This window comes from Haematobia irritans, chromosome 1 (assembly GCF_050003625.1).
Source record: "Haematobia irritans isolate KBUSLIRL chromosome 1, ASM5000362v1, whole genome shotgun sequence".
NCBI lineage: Eukaryota > Metazoa > Arthropoda > Insecta > Diptera > Muscidae > Haematobia > Haematobia irritans.
In genome coordinates this window covers 199,931,195-199,951,569 of record NC_134397.1, presented here as the reverse complement: position 1 = coordinate 199,951,569, position 20,375 = coordinate 199,931,195, and the positions used below count along the sequence as shown (strand labels likewise).

Below are 20,375 nucleotides of genomic sequence, written 5' to 3'. Positions count from 1 at the left end.
CATTACAATTTTTGGCCCAGCGTCACAAGGCATTATTGGGAAATTTTGTATAGAAATAAATTTTGGGCTAAATTTTCTATAAAAATTAAATTTTGATTAATTTTTCTATAAAGTCAATATGTTTAAAAATTTTAATTTTTTTGTAGGTTATGCTATCAAAGTCCATTGTGGGTAAATTATTGCAAGCTTGTATTTACAACTTCGACACATGTATACACTCAAATAAATTGTCGCTATTAGAAGTGATCATAAAATAATAAATAAACTTCTCAAATAAAATTATAAAACATATCTTTCGAAGGAACGTTTTTGTCATAATAATCACAAAAACTGCAAAATAATTTTTCCCATATTTTTCCAAATTTGGAAGCTCTTCTTAAGGCACAACTTTTAAAACACTTCCAAAAATGTCCTCCCAAAGATGTTCTTTATTTTAACTGTACAGTTAGTTAATTTGAGTCAATTTTTTATAACCCGCTTTTTTCATATTTTTAATGGGAAATTTGAAATGTTATTGTTTCAAATGGGTTAAAAACAGATTAGAAGTTAAAAATAGTACAGATTATTTAAATTTTGCCGAAAAAAATGCTAAATCCTTTCCAGAAAAATTGTGAATTTTTGAAAATATTTGATGTCAAACGTTCCAAACAAGCATTATAATGCATTAATAAACATAAAAAAATTTTAATTCGTCAAAATATCACAAAATTTCTTTATTCACATCCAAATCACTGGATTTGCATCACACCTTAAGAAGTGATGCAAATTCAGTACAACGTCTGTTGAAATGGTGGACATCCGTCCTATGACAAGCCCATGTTAAAATCATTGCTTCTGCGCCAAGTTTGCACCACTTCCGGATCCATAAACAACATTTTCACTAATTTTTTGGCGACGCTTTTTTTTGCTGGGTAGCTTTTAGTAAAATTTTCTTCAAATTTTGGTAGATTATTTTTGGCTCGAGTAGCAACAGTGGTCCGACTCCGGCAAAACCAAAATTTTAAAAATCCTTCATATTTTTGTAACTAAACAAATACTTACCCCGATTTTATTCCATTGAGTAATTCAATCGATTAATGTTTTATATACGATATATGTCAGTCTGTATATAAACTTCGCGTTCGCATATACGTCCCCTACGTTGGCCTTTAGACTACTAAAAGGTATACCATTTTTCGCCAGCCTGAAATTTTCATACGATTTGTCACCATTTGGGATCCCCAAAGAAAATGCTTTTTGTCGGTCCCGATTTTAATGTAGGTTTGCATAAAGAGTTTCTTGAGTGCATAAAAGCCCCCACATTCATTCGATTTGACTAAAATGTAGATCGTAGGTTTTTTATAGGACCCATAGAGACCGATACCACGGCTTTACTTCTTAAATTTTGAGTTTTTAGAAAAAAATATAACATAGTATGATGGTGTTTATCTATTTGATCTATTCTAAGGGCTATATAAATTCGAAATAGTCGGCGATGAAATATGTGTATATTTAGGCTTGTGCACTGAGAAAAATATTGTCCTGACGCCAAAGATTTCATTTCTTTAAAATACGAATTCGAATTTTGATTACCATAGAAGACGCACACCCCAAAAAAAAATACTTGGATCCAAATATTTTTACCTTCCCTTAAGGATTTTGGTATTGATTCCGAGCCAAAGATGCGGCTTCTTAAAAATAAAGACATCTTTGACGGTCCTCCCTGGCTTTAAATCTAGGATAAATAAAATTAAAATTGGGTACAGATCTCATTCATCGAATTTTTATCCTCTTTTTGCGATATAACAGTTTGGCTGATAAGTCCCCGGTCTAACAAAGAAAAACACCTTTTCTTTGTCAAAATTCGTTTTTATTATTCAACATAGTTCCCTTCAAGAGCGATACAACGATTATAACAACCTTCCAATTTTTTGATACCAGTTTGGTAGTACTCCTTCGGTTTTGCCTCAAAATAGGCCTCAGTTTCGGCGATCACCTCTTCATTGCAGCAAAATTTTTTCCCTGCGAGTATCCTTTTGATTTCTGAGAACAAGAAAAAGTCACTGGGGCCAGATCTGGAGAATACGGTGGGTGGGGAAGCAATTCGAAGCCCAATTCATGAATTTTTGCCATCGTTCTCAATGACTTGTGGCACGGTGCGTTGTCTTGGTGGAACAACACTTTTTTCTTCTTCATATGGGACCGTTTTGCCGCGATTGCGACCTTAAAACGCTCCAATAATGCCATATAATAGTCACTGTTGATGGTTTTTCCCTTCTCAAGATAATCGATAAAAATTATTCCATGCGCATCCCAAAAAACCGCGGCCATTACTTTGCCAGCGGACTTTTGAGTCTTTCCACGCTTCGGAGACGGTTCACCGGTCGCTGTCCACTCAGCCAACTATCGATTGGACTCAGGAGTGTAGTGATGGAGCCATGTTTCATCCATTGTCACATACACTCTTAGAAAAATATGTTTTTCATATGTTCCGATATAAACAAAATGTGTTTCGGGTACAATTTTAAAACACAATATATTTAAGTGCAAACATGTAATGTTCCTAAACTAACACTAAATGTTTGGGACATCTATGTTAATATGTTAGAATATATTATGTTTGGGGCATGAATGTTTCATAAAAATCATATGTGTGAATGCAAACATATATAAATTTACAAATTTCGACTAAACATACATATGTTGTGATATTTTATTCAAAGCGACAGAGAGAGTATAGAGAAAGAAATAGAGATGGGAACCGGGAGAGTTGACAAAAGATATCAACATAACACAGCGAAAGAATGTTGTATGTTGTTTCGGAAAACTGATTTATGATAAGGCCAAAAATTTGATATGCTTAAGTCTATATATAATTAAATTGAATAAAGAGAATAGACATTCGGAACCAAGAGAATAGACATTTGAAAAACAAACAGCATATGTTTTCGCCTTGAGAGCAGCATTTTATGTATGTGTGGACATGTGTTTTGTTTATCATTTTGGCATTATGGGCACAATTTTTTTCTTGGTTCGTTAAAAGAAATCAGGGGTCTTCATAAAAATTACGAAAGGGCACTATACTCTTTTTAGAGTTGGGACAGTAAAATAAAATAAGGAGGAAATAGTGAAAAATTACACAGTAAAATATATAAAAACAAACTTTAGTTCCTCTTTATTAATAAGTAGTCCACGAGGAGTTGACGGACACCTTCAAATATAAAAGCGGGCATTAAGTTCGAGTTTTGCAGCTAAAACAATTTAAAAAGTTTATTTTCTTTAAAATGAATTATTAACGAAAAGTAAAAGGCATTTTAGAGCGATGGTGTTAAATGCTAGTAAAAAACTGTTCACGCCTAAATAAATTTATGTTTATGTTATAAAATTACTTATGTATGTTTATACTCGACTCCACGTTCTTCTTTTGTTAGAGTTTTTGAATACCAAGTTTTAAAGTTTTGTACCAAAAACTGTTTTTTGTTACAAAATTGTTATTTTTGCTTTAAAAAATAATATTTTATCCAAAAATCAGTCAAATTTCGTTTATATCAAGCACTGTTACTGACTATAAATCTTTAATAACCCACATTTCAAAGTTTTAAAGTTAAATTAAAAAAAGTGTTCGGTCGGAGCAGGGATTGAACCCACGACCCTTTGCATGCAAGGCAGACATGCTAACCACTGCTCCACGTGGCAAACAAATGTATGTTTCTGTTAAATAATGTTATGTTTGCATGGGCTCGTGGGCGCTGCAAACTATGCTATATAAATGTAACTTATAACGACAATTATTTGCTGGTGACTATAACAGCTACGTAGCCCAGTGGATAGTGTGTTGGCTTACAAACTGTATGGTCCTCGGTTCGATTCTCCGTGCAGACGGGAGGTAAAATTTAAAAAATTTATAAAAGTGAATAATTTCTTCAACATTATTTGTATTACAGAAAAAGGTGCCAAGAATTAAAATATTTCGTGGAAGTGAAAATAACGAGTATGTTAGGGAATGAGCACAATCGTCTTTGGGAAAAATTCTTCCAAGCATACAATATTTTTGGGCTCAAAATGCTTCCAAACATATAATATGTCACATAAAACAAACATATTAATGTTTCGGCAGTATCCAATAATATATATGCTTCCTGCAAAATATGTTTGGAACATATGTTAAAGAAGCGATTTTTTTGAGGGTGTATCGATGGAAAAACTCGGGTGTATTACGAGTTAACAGCTGCAAACACCGCTAAGAATCATCAACACGTTGTTGTTTTTGGTCAAATGTGAGCTCGCGCGGCACCCATTTTGCACAGAGCTTCCGCATATCTAAATATTGATGAATGATATGACCAACACGTTCCTTTGATATCTTTAAGGCCTCTGCTATCTCGATCAACTTCATTTTACGGTCATTCAAAATCATTTTGTGGATTTTTTTGATGTTTTCGTCGGTAACCACCTCTTTTGGGCGTCCACTGCGTTCACCGTCATCCGTGCTCATTTCACCACGCTTGAATTTTGCATACCAATCAATTATTGTTGATTTCCCTGGGGCGGAGTCCGGAAACTCATTATCAAGCCAAGTTTTTCTTCCACCGTATTTTTCCCTTCAGAAAACAGTATTTTATCAAAACACGAATTTCATTTTTTCCATTTTTTCCACACTAACAAAAGTTGCTTCACAAAAGACGCTCTATCTCACAAACTAATTGACTTACAGACGTCAAATTTTGACACGCATCATTTGAAGGTTGGTACTATATAAAAATAATATGCATTTAATACTAGCGACGCCATCTATGTGTCAGAACGGGGACTTACAGTCAACCTGTTAGTATAGGATCTGGTGTTGTCACTTTAATCAACCAGCATTTAATATACCAACTTACAAATTGTAGAGTGCAACCAAAACAACTTCTTTTGGCTCTCTTTTTGTCTATATTTTGAAGGTCAATAAAAACATAAAGTGGCATTTCTTGACGTCAATGGGATTTTTCATTGCTTTAAAAAGAGCTCTTCTTGGCCACGCGTAGTTTTCGTTTTTTTTTTTTTTTTTTTTTTTGTTTTGAGTTCTCGTGAATTCATCTTCAACCTCCAGAAGGTAAGAGAAGCTATTCCTCAGGAGACAGTGTTAATAAACTAATAATTATAGCAGCGCCAATCAAATATGCTCCAAAATTTGTTTAGGTTTGAAGCACTGAGTATTGTGGGTTTACAACCTACCACAATGTGAATCTGGTTAAGGCAGTCAGTCAATCGGTCATTCTCTTTTGGCCCAAAGTGGGTTTGTATTACAACCACAATGGCTGGAAGTGAATGGGGGAAGTTTGCGTTTTTTTATATCGGGATACATTTACGTGTGCATAGAGACTTTTGTAGGAAATTGTTAAAGGCAGAAATTATTTGCTCTTTTATTTCTGTTTTTTTTTACGTATTTGTCTTTTAACCATAGCCATTTTGTTGGTAGGTTTGTTTTTTAATTTTTTGGGTTTTTACCAATAACGTTATTACTACCACTATCATCGCCATCACCATCATCATTATCATCATCTCAAATGCGTCTCAGTCCTATATGTAATTCTGTATATTTACTATATTATCATGATGAGATTTTTGTAGACTATTGTCTAGTGCTTGTTTGTTTGTTTGTTTTTTTTTTCTCTTTCTTAATTTCGAGTATATTTCGTATAAAACCATTGTGACCGGCAATTAATGCCAACAGTTCAAAATTATATACCAACAAGGGTAGTACTACTAATACTACCAATCCTATAGTGTAAACTTTGCCATAAGGACTTTAAACTTCTGCAAACAATAGAGAGCAGCAACAGAAAGTAAGTCACCAAAGGATTTAGAATTAAAAAAAGTGAAATAATAAGAAAATCAATTAAAACAAAACTACAATTTTGTGCCAACACGTATTTAACAAATAAAAAAAATTTTATAAAAATTATTACAAAAACATGTAAGAGTGAAAAAAAAATAATAGTAAGAAACGTGACTCCAAAACTAAAATCAATTTTTCGAAAAACTTTGAAAAAGTGAAAATATTTTTTTATATATATTGGCGATAAAAATATTTAGATGCAAAGTAAAAAAACTCACAAAATAGAAAAAATGTGAAATTAAAAATTACCTAAGTATAAGAAAGCACAATGGGACGGAGGTTACCATTGGATAACTTACGGCATGGTTATTTAAAATTTTTCGAAAAATATGGGAATATTTTGTTCAATATACACCCAGAGAAGGAATATGATCACCTCAAACATATTTCAAGAGCAAAATGTTATTTCTGGATGGTGACCATGTAACATGTTTGTGGCAAAAATGTTTTTTTCTCGGCAAACATAACATGCTTTCAGAAAACAGATACATAATTTCGGAGAAAATAACATGGTTGCAGTGAACATGTTACAAAAATAACATTTTGCTCTTGAAATATGTTTGAGGTGATCATATTCCTTCTCTGGGTGTATTAACAATTAAAGTATTTAGTAGCCAAGGTAAAAACACAAAATAAGCAAATGTGAAATTAAAAATTGCCTAAAAATATAAGAAAGCACAATGGGACGAAGACTATCATTTTATAACCAACAAAATCCTTATACAATTAGTGGTTTTCCTACATATTTAAGCAGTGTTTGTTTAACATAACACAAGATACTGTTCCCATAAATATATGGCCAATATTTTTCAATTAAATATCTTTCATTTCAAATCTTAAACCGAAAATCGATTCAATTAAAGATGTATTAAACCAATTAACCTCCACCATAGGATGGGGGGTATATTAACTTTGCCATTCCGTTTGTAACACATCGAAATATTGCTCTAAGACCCCATAAAGTATATATATTCTGGGTCGTGTTGAAATTCTGAGTCGATCTAAGCATGTCCGTCCGTCCGTCTGTTAAAATCACGCTAACTTCTGAACGCCACAAGACTTCAAACTTGGCACAAGTAGTTGTTATTGATGTAGGTATTGCAAATGGGCCATATCGGTCCACTTTTACGTATAGCCCTCATATAAACGGACCCCCAGATTTGGCTTGTGGAGCCTCTAAGAGTAGCATATTTCATCCGATCTAGCTGAAATTTGGTACACGATGTAAGTATATGGTCTCTAGCAACCATGCAAAAATTGGTCCACATCGGTCCATAATTATATATAGCCCCCATATAAACCGATCCCCCGATTTGGCTTGCAGAGCCTCTAAGAGAAACAATTTTAATCCGATCCGGCTGAAATTTGGTACATGATGTTTGTATATGGTCTCTAACAACCATGCAAAAATTGGTCCATATCGGTCCATAATTATATATAGCCCCCATATAAACCGATCCCCCGATTTGGCTTGCGGAGCCTTTAAGGGAAGCAAATTTCATCCGATCCGGCTGAAATTTGGTACATGGTGTAAGTATATGGTTTTTAACAACCACGCAAAAATTGGTCCACATCGGTCCATAATTATATATAGCCCCCATATAAACCGATCCCCCGATTTGGCTTGCAGAGCCTCTAAGAGAAAAAATTTTCATCCGATCCGGCTGAAATTTGATACATGGTGTTTGTATATGGTCTGTACCAACCATGCAAAAATTGGTCCATATCGGTCCATAAATATATATAGCCCCCATATAAACCGATCCCCCGATTTGGCTTGCGGAGCCTCTAAGGGAAGCAAATTTCATCCGATCCGGCTGAAATTTGGTACATGGTGTTAGTATATGGTCTCTAACAACCATGCAAAAATTAGTCCATATCGGTCCATAATTATATATAGCCCCCATATAAACCGATCACCAGATTTGACCTCCGGAGCCTCTTAGAAGACCAAAATTCATCTGATTCAGTTGAAATTTGGTACGTGATGTTAATATATGGCCTCAAACACCCATGCAAAAATTGGTCGATATCGGTCCATAATTATATATAGGCCCCATATAAACCGATCCCCAGATTTGACCTCCGGAGCACCTTGGAAGAGCAAAATTCTTCCCATTCGGTTGAAATTTGGTACGTGATGTTAGTATAGAGTATCCAACAACCATGCAGGAACTGGTTCCTATCAGTGCATAATAATATATAGCTCCCATATAAACCGATCCCCAGATTTGACTTCCGGTGCCTTTTGGAGAAGCAAAATTCATCCGATCTGGTTGAAATGTGGTACGTGGTGGTAGCATATGATATTTAACAACCATGTGAGTTGATTTGTGGATGACAGTCTTTCGTAGAAGTTTCTACGCAATCCATGGTGGAGGGTACATAAGGAACTTACGGCTGTATATACTTGTTGACTTTGAAATATCCGTTAGAATTTTGAATTTTTGAGGTGGCATTTGTTTGTACATGAATGGCTTTATTAATATACGAAAACAAGAATGAAAATTTGATAAATGAGATCTGTATCCTATGTTTAATTTTATTGATCCCAGATTTAAAGCCAGATAGGTCGCTAAAAAATGTCTTTATTTCAAAGAAGACGCATTTTTGGCTCGGAATCAATACCAAGACTATAAAGGAAGGTCAACATCTTAGGATCCAAGTAAACTTTTTTTTTTGAGTGTAGGTAGTAAGCGATAAAGATTGCTACAATTTCCCATTCCTTTGTCATTAGCTCTTAGCGATTGTTCATTCCTTCACTTTGTAGTAAGATTTTATATTTCATACGTATCCGTCTTTCACATGGGATTAGTTTTCATTATCAGAATTTCCTTTTTGTATGGGGAAGTTGTTATTTTTTGCAAAAGATGTAATGCTTCACACAATTCCTTGTCTTTGCCATCACAGAATATGGAAAAACAATTAACAACATCAGGACTCAGGAATGAAACAAAAATCATTATCTTCATCTTTCTTTTCGTGTAATTGGATGTTGGCAAAGGTTTCCGAAGAGATATGTATAACTGTCACCAACGAATACGGGCTAATGGTATTTAAGAGTTTCCTCGCTTCGTTTTTTTTTTCGTTTGTGATTGCTTCATTTTCATGTTAATTTCATATAGCCACGACGGGAGGTTATTTTTACTTTTTTCGAACTCATTAAAATGAATGATATGGGCTTCATTCTTTAAAAAGTTCTATATATTTCAAATGTCAAAGTGGAACGACTGAATTATTGTCTGTTGCTTTGCCATATGTCGAAGGGGAATCTTGAAGAAATTCGTAGTTAGTTCTTTGTCATTTCTGGTTCTTTATTAAATGGCCTTCATGTCATGGATATGAACATGGAAAAGCTTTTATTTTCCAACGCAAGAAATGTCAAATAAAGGCTAGTAAGGATAAAAGTCAAAAGTTCATATTAAAAACCAAAACGTATACTTCCTGTAATGGTATTTTAAGAAACAAAGACTTATAGACTTAAAATCAATGGAAAATCTTCTTAAAATTGTTTGTCTGAAAATGTAATTAAAACAATAGGGTACACAGCTTATGCACCCAACGTTACGATAGTAGTGGTAGTGAAAATTGATATTATTTCTTATAAAAATGAAATACAAATCCATTTACATATGTTTTTGTGTATAGAATTGAAAAAAAAAACAAGTAAGTAAAGTCTAAAGTCGGGCGGGGCCGACTATATTATACCCTTCACCACTTTGTAAGTCCATATTTTCGATACCATATCAAATCCGTCCCATGTGTTGGATGATATATGACTCCATATACATATATTCTGTATATCTGAGCAGATCTGTACAGAGTTCTGCAATACTTATAGATTTTACATTTAAGTCGGCTAATGCGCTGAGGTGGAACACAATGTTAGTAAATAATATAGGAAACATTTAAATATGAACCAATTTTGAGGCAACTTCGCAAAAGTGTATTTATGATTTATCGGTCGATAGATGTGTAATAGAGTAATAGGAAAATTTGAGTCAATTTGATAAGTTTTCGACTTAGCAGTGGCGATTTGATAAGGAAAATGTAGGTATTTCGGCCAGTTTTGCCTAAATAGGAAAAACATATATATGGAATCTATATCGAAATTTGAACCGATTGCAATCAAATTTCACATACATAGTTACTATGTTGAATCTACTCCCTGTGCAAAATTTCACGTAAATCCGATAACAACTTTGACCTCTGTGGTCATATGACGGAAAATCGGGCGAATGATATATATTGGAGCTATATCTAAATCTGAACCGACTTCAACTAAATTTTGCACAATTAACGATACTATAAAATGTACTCCTTGTGCAAAATTTCAAGCAACTCAGGGCAAAACTCTGGTTTTTTAGGCCATATAAATCCAAATCGGACGAAAGATATATATGGGAGCTATACCTAAATCGGAACCGATTTTAACCAAATTAAGCACACTTAACGACACTATTAAACGTACTTGTTGTGCAAAATTTGAAACAAATCAGTGCAAAACTCTGGCTTTTGGGGCCATATAAGTCCAAATCGGTCGAAAGATATATATGGGAGCTATATCTAAATCTGAACCGATTTCAACTAAATTTGGCACAATTAACGATACTATTAAACGTACTCGTTGTGCAAAATTTGAAGCAAATCAGGGCAAAACTCTCGCTTCTGGGGCCATATATATGGGAGCTATATATAAATCTGAACGGATTTAGCTGATATTTGGCAGTTTTTACGGGGCTGACAAAACATTCAAATGTACAAAATTTGAAGAACGTCGGTTCATAAATACGTGAATTATGATCAAATCGGTGATAACTATATATGGCAGCTATATCTAAATCTGAACCGATTTTTTCCAAAATCAATAGCGATTGTCTTCTACCCGAAGAAAGACGTTATGTCAAATTTGAGGACGATCGGACTCAAACTGCGACCTGTACTTTGTGCACAAAATTACATATACAGACAGACAGACGGACATCGCTAAATCGACTCAGAATTTAATTCTAAGCCGGTCGGTATACTAAAAGATTGGTTTATGACAATTATTTCTTGGCGTTACATACAAATGCACAAACTTATTATACCCTGTACCACAGTGTGTGTATGTTTATGTGTGTAACCTAGTTTACTATAGAAAATTTCTATTGAGTTATTTGCATACTTTTAGGCGGCACAATATTAGATACATAAATGACATTATTTTTTAAAACGCCGATTACATCTATAATCATAAGCGAAAGTATGAGAATAAATAAAAATAAATTGTTTTATGTTGTTTAATAAAATTTCATATTTCGAAAGAAAAAATTATAATTACAATTTAAGAAAAATGTACTCATTTGAAAAATTTATGAACACAATTTAAGCAAACTTCACCCATTTTGGGAAAATATGAACTATTTTCATATTTAATAAAATTTTGTACTTCATTTGTATACAACTTTTATTCTTATTTTTAGCTCATGTCATTAAAATAAGCAAAAATAATTAAAATACCCAGCAAAAAATTGGAAAGTTCTTCTCATGGCACAACTTTAAAAGAACTTCCAAATATGCTCTCCCAAAGATGTTCTTTATTTAACTGCACAAGAAGTTCATTTGAGTCAATTTCTTTATAACTCGTTTTTTCATATTTTTAATGGGAAATTTTTTTGTGTTTCAAATAGGTTAAAAAGAGATTAAGAAATAATAAAACGGTACAATTTTTTTAATTTAGCCGAAAAAAATGTTAAATCTTTTGCAGAAAAATTTAGAATTTTTGAAAATAACCATAGCCACCGTGGTGCAATGATTAGCATGCCCGCTTTGCATACACAAGGTCGTGGGTTCGATTCCTGCTTCGACCGAACACCAAAAAGTTCTTCAGTTCCTCCTCAGTAATGCGGTGACATTTCTGAGGGTTTCAAAGCTTCTCTAAGTGGTTTCACTGCAATGTGGAACGCCGTTCGGACTCGGCTATAAAAAGGAGGTCCCTTGTCATTGAGCTTAACATGGAATCGGGCAGCACTCAGTGGTAAGAGAGAAGTTTACCAATGTGGTATCACAATGGACTTAATAGTCTAAGTGAGCCTGATACATCGGGCTGCCACCTAACCTAACCTATAACAAACGTTCCAGACAAACGTTAAATTAGCATTAAAAATCATAAAAAATTTTAAAAGTTATTTATTTGTCAAAATATCACAAAATTTCTTAATTCACAACCAACACTGAATTTGCCTCACACCTTAAGAAGTGATGCAAATTCAGTGCAGCGGCTGTTGAAATGGTGGACGTTCGTCCTATGACAAGCCCATGTTTAATTCATCGCTTCTGCGTCAATTTGGCACCACTTCCGGATCCAAAAAGAACATGTTCACTACTTTTTTGGCGACGCTTTTTTTGCTGGGTATGAAAAATTTTCTCACATTTGGGAAAATTTTACCAAAAACCCACTGATTTTCATGAACAAAACTAAAATTAAATCGGCTATAAAAATTTTGCTGTCTTTTTTCTGCGGGTATGTAAAGTAATTTTTACTCGTCGAAATTCATTGAGAATAATATTTTCACACATATTGCTGATATTAGACATAATATGTCTCCATTTATTCTATCTTCCTTTTCTATATATCAATGCGAAATCATTTATATTAATTGATTTCATCCCTTCATTCTTGAATAATGTTGTTTCACATTGTTTTGTTTTAATTTTCGCACCACTGTGTTTTGTTTTCAGTAAAATCTATTTAATATAATAAATATTCATAACTTTGCCTTCATCTATGTTTAATAAACGTTAACATACGATACATTCATCATTAAGTTCAATGAATTGTTAATTCATTCAACTTTTATTATAATTTCATTCAACTTTTGTTTATGAATAAATACAAATGACCGATTTGCACCATAACCTATTTTCGTGAAGGTTTTCAATAATCATCAACAAAAACCATGAAAATAGAGCTCGGACATGCCGGTAAAAATAAATACATGAAATTTATTATAAGCGAATGCAGTTAAATTGGATCAATAATCATGACAAGGTTTTATGGAATAAATAATATTACAAACGTATGAATTCATACAAAAAGACAAAGTCTTTAATCTGCCTTAGATTTATAAATGTATTGGAAAATTCTTTATACCGAATAATATATACGAAACTGTTTCCCCTTTTCTAGATCTTAATGGCATAAGCTCTACTTCTACCTGTATTCAATTGTTTGAATAAAGCTAACATCTAAATATATTCCCCCATATGCAAAAAAACTAAAGAAAACTTCAAGCCTACTTTTACCATATAAATTCATTCGATAATTTGTCATATAAGCAATTAACTTTAAAATAAACATTCTAAACATTTCTAATATTAAAATGTTTATTTGGAATGTAATTCCTCATATCTTTCTATACTTACAAGGATTTTATATTTGCCGCAAAATATATATTTAATGCGTAAACTTTTGGTATACAAAAATTGCTCACCTTGTTACCTTTCACAAGTGCGACCTGTAACGGCAAATTTTCATATTAGGATAATGTGGGAAAAACACATGTTGAAGCATACTTTAGGGGTGTCATAGTTAATCATCTACTTTCATTGATAAAACAACTACATTACAGCATAGCTTTAGGTGTTCTAATCATAGTATGGTTATACAAAGCTTAGAGTGGATTGGCAACTCTAATTGCAATAATACAGTCGAAGCTCGGTTTTACGAACGATATATTGTCAGGCCCTTTCGTCATTTAGAAAAATTCGTTAAATCGAACGGGAATTGAAAATCGAATTTTTTTTACCATATGAGAAAAAATTCATAAGCATTTGGCAAAATTAAAGTACTACATAGGCACTTAAAAAATAAACTATTGAATTTGATATATCTAGGATAGATTGAAAATAAGATTCAAGTTTCGCTGTCTCTAAATGGGGCTATATACACCCATGTCAATATTCGTCTTGATGTGTGCCCGGTTTCAAGCTGAGCCAAGCATAGAGTTCATAGTAACATCCTAACACGTTCTACATACACCATTGTTCACTGATTCCTGTTCGGCATGGATGTATTATCAACGCTAGATTCCCGTTTCGATCGAGCACTAAAAAGTTTTTGAACGGTAGTTTATCCCTGTCAGTAATGATGCTGACATTCCTGTGTATTTCATACACCCAAAGAAATTTGTTAGTAGGGACAGCAGAAAAGTCTGCTAAAACAGCAGAAAGTCTGCTGAAAAAGGGACAGCAGTCATTGTTTGCTGAAATAGCAAACATTTCCTGCTATTTTTGAAGCTCGATTACACTAAAACAGGTTTTATTTTGGCTAAAACAAATAAAAATATCAACTTAGGAGCTATCCTAACATAATTAACACAATATTTTATGAATATCTATAGTATTTGACCAAAAATCTGAATATTTATCGAATTGAGGCATAACAGCAAACAAAATGTTCGCTGATCGTATTTATGAGCTTGTTAGTATATTACAGTGCAAAAATATACAAAAAACTACTTTTGGTTCTTAAATAGGCTTTGGCGAAAATTTTATAACCTAAAAATTTTATAAATTGTTGTTCATTACGCCCTGAAATACAAAAATATAACAGCAGATATCGACTGCTGTTTTTAGCAGAATTTTTTCTATGAGTGTAGTATCTCTTCTGCTATAAGAAGGAGGTTCCTTGTCATTGAGCTAAATATTAATACGAGAAAAGTTCACCACCTGTGTTATCAAAATAGACTGAGTAGCTCCTTACTTATTCAGTCCAAATAGCGATCGAACGGAAAATTGGTACATACTGCCACTAACGACCTATCACAGGACTAGTAACAGTGCTCCAGTTTGTGGCAAATTTTTAAAATTTTCATATAATTTATTGATTTCTATACTCTCTTGATTTTAAAATTTTATTATATCAAAACATTCCAAATGTTTTTCCTTTTTGATGCGATTGGAATTGGTCTAAAAAAATTGATCCTAAGAGTTTGTCCCAGACCGGTTCATGAGAAATATATAGTCCTACTAAGTTCTCCCAGGTCATGTCCTTCGAAATGAGTTCAAGCCGTATCTTGCAGTGTAAATTTATCTCGTCAATGGCAAACCTGTGTTAAAGTGGTCGTTCCCTTCTGATTCTGGTCCATTTACACATTAGTCCTGTACCGGTTCTGGGTAGATCGATTTCCCGTAGCGGAGCTGCCACTCTATCTATCCCACCTACCTAGCTATCCGGCCATTATGCGTTTCCAAACAATTGATTCGATCTAAATATCCGAAGGACTTAAACCATTCTCACAATCGTCAAATATTGCTGATTTTGTTGTTGTTTATTTTCTTAAGATTAAAAGCATTTTCGTTAAATCGAACGTAAATTTTGTTACAGTCAATCTGGGCTTGAAATTTTCTTTTTTCTAGAGTTAAAAGAGCCGATTAAGGAATTTCAATTGTAAGAAGGGCCCTTAAGTGCTTTCTACAATCGTCCATAAAAGATCTATCTACTCTCAAAAAAGCTAAACTTAGAACCAACGATTTTGACCTTACCTTAAGGATTTTGGTATTGATTCCGAGACAATGACCCTCATTCTTTACAATAAAGATATCAAAGAGTTTTCTAGGCTCTACCCAGCAAAAAAATTTAGAAGTTCCCAGCAAAAAAATTTGGAAGTCCTTCTTAAGGCACAACTTTAAAAGCACTTCCAAAAATGTCCTCCCAAAGATGTACTTTATTTTAACTGCACAGGAAGTTCATTTGAGTAAATGTTTTATAACTCGCTTTTTTATATTTTTAATGGGAAATTTAAAATTTTATTGTTTCAAATGGGTTAAAAACAGATTAAAAATTAATAAAATAGTGCAAATTATTTAAATTTTGCGGAAAAAAATGCTAAATCGTTTCTGGAAAAATTGCGAATTTTTAAAACTATTTGATGTCAAACGTTCCAGACAAGCGTTATAATGCATTAAAAATCATAAAAAATTTAAAAAATTATTTATTCGTCAAAATATCACAAAATTTCTTTATTCACATCCAAATCACTGGATTCGCATCGCACCTTAAGAAGTGATGCAAATTCAGTGCAACGGCTGTTGAAATGGTGGACATCCGTCCTATGACAAGCCCATGTTAAAATCATCGCTTCTGCGCCAATTTTGCACCCCTTCCGGATCCAAAAAGAACATTTTCACTACTTTTTTGGCAATGCTTTTTTGTGCTGGGTTGTTTTAGAAGCACAACTTTAAAAGCACTTCCCAAAGATGTCCTTAATTGCAACTATACAGGAAGCTTTTTTAATTCAATTTCTTTTTAACTCGTTTTATTTTCATATTTTTAATGGATAAAAACAGAATAAAATGGTTGAAATAGTGTCAAAAGTCCTAGAAAAATTTCGATTTTTGAAAATATTTGAGTTCCAACGTTTCAGACATGCGTTAAAATACACTAAAATGCATAAAACACTTATAAAAATTATTTATGTGGCGAAATATCACAAAATTTCTCAATTCACATCCAAAGCACTGAATTCGGATCACATCTTAAGAAGTGATGCAAATTCAGTGTACAGGGCGTTGAAATGGTGGACATGTGTCCTATGACAAGCACATGTTAAATTCATCGCTTCTGCGATGAATTTGAAGATTTTTAATTTTTTAATCAATGCAAGTTTAAAAATTATTTCTTGACATGAACTTGTTTTTTACTTTAAGAAAACTTAGTTTTACCTGAAAGACATGCGACTTTAAAATTTAGTTACAAATTTCAACGATTCGTTTCCTAAATTTAAAGAAAACTTTTTAGTAATGACTACGAACATACTTTTAATTCTTTATTTTAAAGATATTTGTTTTTATTATTAATAAATTGCGGATCCTAAAATGTAAGTTGCAAAATCTTAATATTTAATATTAGGTCAATATGTTTATCTGTGCATATTAGGTTAGTTAGGTTAGGTGGCAGCCCGATATTTCAGGCTCACTTAGACTATTCAGTCCATTGTGATACCACATTGGTGAACTTCTCTCTTATCACTGAGTGCTGCCCAATTCCATGTTAAGCTCAATGACAAGAGACCTCCTTTTTATAGCCGAGTTCGAACGGCGTTCCACATTGCAGTGAAACCACTTAGAGAAACTTTGAAACCCTCAGAAATGTCACCAGCGTTACTGAGGTGGGATAATCCACCGCTGAAAAACTTTTTGGTGTTCGGTCGAAGCAGGAATCGAACCCACGACCTTATGTATGCAAGGCGGGCATGCTAACCATTGCACCACGGTGGCTCCCTTCTGTGCATATTCACCAGTTTTTACAACCACCCCATATGCAAAACATTTCAAAATAATTTTGCTCATTATTTCAATAGTATGAAACAAGTACATATAATTGAAATATTCAAGTTTCTCTAATTAATTCCATGTATTTCTCTTTCTATACACCCTCAAAAAAAATCGCTTCTTTAACATATGTTCCAAACATATTTTGCAGGAAGCACATATATTATTGCATACTGCCGAAACATTAATATGTTTGTTTTATGTGAACATATTATATGTTTGGAAGCATTTTGAGCCAAAAATATTATATGCTTGGAAGAATTTTTCCCAAACACGATTGTGCTCATTCCCTAACATACTCGTAATTTTCACTTCCACGAAATTTTTTAGTTATTGGCACCTTTCTCTGTAATACAAATAATGTTGAAGAAATTATTCACTTTTATAAATTTTTTAAATTTTACCTTTCGCCTGCACGGAGAATCGAACCGAGGACCATACAGTTTGTAAGCCAACACACTATCCACTGGGCTACGTAGCTGTTATAGTCACCAGTAGATAATTATCGTTTTAAGTTACATTTATATAGCATAGTTTGCAGCGCCCACGAGCCCATGCAAACATAACATTATTTAACAGAAACATACATTTGTTTGCCACGTGGAGCAGTGGTTAGCATGTCTGCCTTGCATGCAAAGGATCGTGGGTTCAATCCCTGCTCCGACCGAACATTTTTTTTTTTTTTTTTTTTTTTTTAATTTACACATTTATATTTATACTATATTAATTTTTTTAAATGAAACATCGAAATGTGCGTTATTAAAGATTTATAGTCAGTAACAGTGCTTGATATAAACGAAATTGAATGATTTTTTGATAAAATATTATTTTTTATTGCAAAAAAAAAAACAATCTTATAATAAAAAACTGTTTTTGTACAAAACTTTAAAATTTGGAAGGAATTCAAAAACTAACAAAGAAGAACGTGGAGTCGAGTATAAACATACATACATAATTTTATAATATAAACATAAATTTATTTAGGAGTGAACAGTTTTTTACTAGCATTTAACACCATCGCTCTAAAATTCCTTTTATTTTTCTTTAATAATTCATTTTAAAGAAAATAAACTTTTTAAATTGTTTTAGTCGAACTTAATGCCCGCTTTTATATTTGATGGTGTCCGTCAACTCCTCGTGGACTACTTTTTAATAAAGAGAAACTAAACTTTGTTTTTTTACATTTTACTGTGTAATTTTTCACTATTTCCTCCTTATTTCATTTTACCGTCCCAACTCTAAAAAGAGTATAGTGCCCTTTCGTTATTTTTATGAAGACCCCTAATTTCTTTTAACGAACCAAGAAAAAAGTAATGCCAAAATGATAAACAAAACACATGTCCACACATACATAAAATGCTGCTCTCAAGGCGAAAACATAAGCTGTTTGTTTTTCAAATGTCTATTCTCTTGGTTCGGAATGTATATTCTCTTTATTCAAATTAAATAATATTTAGACTTAAACATATCAAATTTTTGGCCTTATCATAAAACAGTTTTCCGAAACAACATACAAGCGGTTTCACAGAAATTGTTCTCTTTTGACTCTTTTGCTGTGTTATATTGATATCTTTCGTCAACTCTCCCGGTTTCCATCTCTATTTCTCTCTATACTCTCTCTGTCGCTTTCAATAAAATATCACAACATATGTATGTTTAGTTGAAATTTGTAAATTTATATATGTTTGTATTCACACATATGATTTTTATGAAACATTCATGCCCCAAACATAATATATTCTAACATATTAACATAGATGTCCCAAACATTTAGTGTTAGTTTAGGAAAATTACATGTTCGCACTTAAATATATTGTGGTTTAAAATCGTGCCCGAAACACATTTTGTTTATATCGGATCATATGAAAAACATATTTTTCTAACAGTGTAGAAACTATAGAAATGAAAGCAAAACGTTAATTATATACTCTCTGCTCATTTCACATAGATAATATTTTTAATTCTATTAGAGGATTCCACTTTGAAAGGATTATTATTGGCAATTTGATAAAATTACATTTACATTGTTAAAAATTGAATTATATCTTTGAAATTGACATAATAAATTTAAACACATCATTATTAAAGTAATGAACCAGTATAATAAACATCCAATGGGCACCATTGAAAATGTTCTAAATATGCTTCTAATTAAGAATCAACGGAAATATTCTATGGCTAAAATATTCATGGCATAATTAAATAATGTCTAACTAAGATAAGGTTTAATTAGAAAAGTTTCATTTGGAAATTACACCGAATATTTAATTAGCATTCTTGTACATGGTTTACATGTACCATTATTGGAGTTTTTTATACTTTCTAGTATTTGCAAATAATTACGTAGCTGTAGCGAAGAACAAAGATTCAAGAAAACAGCAACCCGGGGGATTTTTAATTTATTCAAATATGGAGAATCTTTAATTGGGCAAAAGCAAAATTTCTTTTTATTATATTTCCACCTACTTATTGCACACACACACACACAGAAAAAGTGGACAAAATGTAGAAGTAATACACATGATAATTAAATTGCCAAGAATTTTAATCGGTTTCATACACACAAAAAAAAATAATACTTTCCTCCCAAACGAAATTTTAGACAAACAAAATTCGTTTCTCTTTTGCTTATCGCTGTAAGGAAGTTTATTTTCCAGGATGTAAAAACAATTTCATAAAGACTAACTCAAAAAAAAAACAATCTTTTCTGACTAATTGTATTTTCCCTCACATCTTTCTCACTTCCACGAGGTTTTTTAGTTCTTAGCACCTTTTTCTGTAATACAAACAATGTAGAATAAATTATTCGATATTATAAATTTTTTAAATTTTACCTTTCGCCTGGACGGAGAATCGAACCGCGGACCATGCAATTTGTAAGCCAATACACTATCCACTGAGCTATGTTGCTGTTATTGTCATCAATAGACAATTATCCATATAAGTTATATTTATATAGCATAGCTTGCGGCGCCCACGAGCCGATTAAACAAACTTTATTTAACAGAAACATACATTTAGTTGGGCACCGTGGAGCAGTCGTAGCTACGTCCGCCTTGCATGCCAAGGGTCGTGGGTTCGATCCCTGCTTCGACCGAAAACCAAACATTAAATTTTTACTATGAACTGTAAAATGTGTCTTATTAAAGACTTAAAGTCAGAAAAGAACAGTGCTTGATATGAACGAAATGGACTGTGT

General features: G+C 32.8%; 1 protein-coding gene across 1 annotated transcript in view; it reads left to right on the top strand.

Moving 5' to 3' along the window:
• The first annotated feature begins 5,705 nt into the window (after positions 1-5,705).
• Positions 5,706-20,375, top strand: part of Osi2 (DUF1676 domain-containing protein Osi2) — a 41,406-nt gene continuing 26,736 nt past the window's right edge. The window contains exon 1 of the mRNA XM_075288400.1: positions 5,706-5,807. The gene's annotated coding sequence lies outside the window, so the exon portion shown is untranslated. The remainder of the gene's footprint in view (positions 5,808-20,375) is intronic.